A 3851-nucleotide genomic window follows, 5' to 3' on the forward strand; every position below is an offset into this window, starting at 1 on the left:
GTCTGAATACTTTCCGTACCCACTGTATTAGCAATTTTCATTTTAGAAAATGTCCAACCGTTGATATCATTCATTTCAGTGTCTATCCAAACAAACAAATACATATATATGCTAGAACCTCTTTAAGTATGAATACCTATGAATAATATTAATGAACGGACAAAATATAAAAGTATTAAAAAAGCAGATGTTAATTTTGTTTTAAAAATCATATTTACCCTCAGTCTTTGAGTTATACATTTATTGTTCGTTTGTCGGTTTGAGGCTCGTGCGACTGGCTGAATTGTCGTCGAGATGTTTTTGTTCCTGATTGGTCTATTCTTCATCATGTGACTGCATGAAACCACTCTGTTCAATCAGCTGCACTGCTCACACTGGCAGAATATGAAGTCTGAGTCCATGGGCGTGCCGCCTGATTTGGTTTCTGTGGTAACTAGTGGCGGTCATAGGCAGTGGCGGAGCCTCGGGATGCACTATAATAATAGGGGGAACCTGAAAGTTAATAAGAAAGGAATGTACCATTTCAATACACCACGACAATGACTGCATATTAATATATTAAATGCATATTTGTTTTAAGCATCATATAGTATTGATTTCATGTATGGCCAGGATTTTGCTATCAAAATAATTAATGCAAATTCCATCAACTTCAGCCAAGATCCAGGAATTACAAACCAATAAAATTGAAATAATTATGTAAACGACTGGAAAAAATATTTTTAACACATATAATCGCTCTATGAACACACAATGCTATTTTTATTTAATTTACCATGTTGTTTACAGAATACCCAAATATATATATATTTCATGTCATTTCAGCTAATATTCAGATGCTTACGGCATATTTAGCTTGTGCACTAAAACATTCACAGCTAATTGTTATTGCATAATGATTATTGGTAAAGATTCACCACATAATACTACAAAAAGTCATAAATGCAAAAACTGTTGCAGAGTCAAGCGTTTTAGACAGCAAAAAAACCAAAAAAAAAACAATAAGATCTGTTAATCTTAAAGGACTGTTAATTAATTTCTAGCAAACATATAACTCTCAACATACAGTTAATCAGTTAAAGTGACTACAATTTATTTGGGATGTCCTTTCAACTGTTTAGTAAGCTTTCTAAAACTATTTATTTATTTAATAATTATATTTGATTACTTTTTTTGCATTCAGTACTTTTTAAATGTAATACATTTTTTTCTATAATTTTTTTTTATTATATTATTTTTAAATATATATTTATGTAATTTCAAAAGTTGATTGATTGATTGATCGATCGATTGAGGACAGTGGTGTCTAATACAAAGCATCAGTTTTATTGTAGTAACAAATACTTTACCTATGATACTTTGGCAGAAACTGTGTTTTTGTAAGGAGACACTCACTCAGTATTGCTGGGTTGCTAAATCTCCAGGCTTCATTATAGGTTGTGTACTGTGGATGGCTGTAGGGATTCCCTGAAAATTCGCTCCCTGAAATGGGACACAGACATGCACGTTAAAATAATGCACCATCAATTTTACATCACAGTTGCTGAAATGTTGATACAAAAACCATACTTGTTTATACAATGTCAATATATAGATTTTTCTTGCTCACTTCGTAATGTCTCATTTCTAAAACCCATTGTGTCCAAAGTTTGTCTCTTGTTGTGTAATTTGATTGTGCAGGAAGAAAGTCAGAGCGTCGTGCTGAACAATGTTGGTCCAATGCTGTTTCTCTTTTATGGGATAATAAAGAGGTGTTTTTATATGCGCCGGCCGCGTTGAGGGCTGTCAGTAAATCTCTCTGTGAAGTAGCACGTCCGCAGAGAGTCTGCTTCTGCTGCTCTTATTACCTGGAGCGGCTAAAAATAATGCAAGATCGAACCACATTTTATGAATTAGTTTGAGCTCAGTGATCACAAAATGCCTTTGCACTATGTACAGTATGTACTGTGCACATTATGCTCACTTTAAGTATGCATGAAATACCTGTAGACCTGCTTAATTTGCAGATAGATAGATAGATAGATAGATAGGTCCTTTACATGCATTCACATCATTCACTAGATGGCACAAGCTGATTGGCCTCTCCTGCTGATTCTACAGCCAATGAGATTGCTTTAGTGATTGGTTTAGTGTTTGCTAAAAAGCTGGTCCTGCAGCCACTATCAGAGGTCTTCTGAAATTCAGCACCTCAAGATAAGTGAACTTACCTTTTATTTTTCTTAAGTACAAAACATATTGTGTGTTCTGCATTTGTCAGTTCCTAAATGCAGCAGGCAAACACAAGGTTTAAATCATGTTTGATGTTTTGTGGTTGTTTATGTGATGCAAGGAGTGAATAATAAGGCATATAAGCAAAGCTACCATGAGAATATAAATTTTGAAACAATAACGACAGCAGCAAGCAGCAACATAACCAAGCATTACTTACATGAGAACACGTTTTAAGTGAAAACTGGTGTTATCAATTAGCTAGCAGGAGAAAGGAGTTTTTTTTTTGTTTTTTTTTAAGTTTAAAGGGCACCTATTATGCAAAATCCACTTTTACATGGTGTTTGGACATAAATGTGTGTTGGCAGTGTGTGACCACAACTACCCTACAATGATAAAAATCCAGCACTCCTCATTTTTTAATCCCTTTTAAACCAAGGCTGCGTCCAAAAGCCTAGGCAGCTGACTTGCTGCCTCGCTGCCATATAAGGCATTGACTTTGCAGGCAGCGTTTTTGCACGAAGGCACCTCATGAAACTGATTTCGGACAGGCTTCTGAGGTAGCGTAACGGTTTAATGATTTACACCAAAATAGAACGAGTTTTGATAACTAAACAAATATTTAATTATTATAATACTGATTTCTCGCTAGAAATAACATCAAAAGTGCAAAAAGTTAGTCAGAAACATACATTTACACACAAACTGACCACCAAACGCAACTTTCAGACGCCATCTTTATTTTTTTATCCCAACCTTCATGTAATGGAATGCACAGGATTGTGGGATATCAAAGGCAGCGAAGGATACATCTATGCTGCCTTCAAAATTCGATCAGAAGAAGGTACCTTCGGAGACAGGAAGTGGAGCAGAATTTGTATTCGGACGTGCCTTGATGCCTTGAAATGCTGCCTCCGAAGGCAGCATTTTAGAGCTTTCGGACACAGCGCAAGTCAGTCTTACTAGGCCTGCCGTTTTGATTCTCATGCAGTGTGACGTCATATTGCATAGGGGCTGGCTACGGGGGTTGATTGACAGCCCTGCATTGCTATAGTTTCCGCCCTCAACGGTTGTATGCTGTCCTCCATTTTCTCCGCGCTGGAGCAGCTGTAGTCAGCAAAGTCTCCTAAGCAATCCCCATGCTCTGTGTTTGAATGTAAGACTGAACATAAGAGTCTTCATTTTCTCCCAACATCTGAGCTGCTGAGGACGCTGTGGACTACTTTCATTTTAAAAGGTAATGCGCCTCAAAATCTACCTAAATACGTGAATCACTCCTGCTTCTACCAGCTGTTTATTGCTGTATTTATGCAATGCAGAGAGATGTATACACGACGCCCTCTTCTGGAGACGGGGCAGGAATGCAGCTCATTTACATTTAAAGCAATACACTCCAAAATAGCTCTTTTTTTAGACACACCCCAAAAATGACATTTTCCAGCTGTTATAATAAATGATCTGTTGGGTATTGTGGGCTGAAACTTCACAGACACATTCTGGGGACACCCAAGACCAGTATTATATCTTGTAAAAAGGGGCATAATTGGTGCCCTTCAATGTAATTTAATTTGAAATGACTTGAAATGAAATGACAACCAAATTGATTATATTTAAAAATTCAAGGAACTTCAAGGAAACTTTTT

At 36.5% G+C, this 3851-nt stretch overlaps 1 long non-coding RNA gene across 1 annotated transcript; it reads right to left on the reverse strand.

Annotated features, from left to right (window-relative positions):
- Window positions 1-1849, reverse strand: LOC107584058 (uncharacterized). Its single transcript, XR_001609103.1, has 3 exons — window positions 1610-1849; window positions 1396-1482; window positions 1-492 (listed from the first exon to the last, which is right to left on the reverse strand). It is a non-coding gene; the product is annotated as an uncharacterized lncRNA (long non-coding RNA).
- Between the last annotated feature and the right edge of the window lie 2002 nt (window positions 1850-3851).

Source organism: Sinocyclocheilus grahami, unplaced genomic scaffold (genome assembly GCF_001515645.1).
Source record: "Sinocyclocheilus grahami isolate Dianchi unplaced genomic scaffold, SAMN03320097.WGS_v1.1 scaffold56.1, whole genome shotgun sequence".
NCBI classification, from domain to species: Eukaryota; Metazoa; Chordata; class Actinopteri; order Cypriniformes; family Cyprinidae; genus Sinocyclocheilus; species Sinocyclocheilus grahami.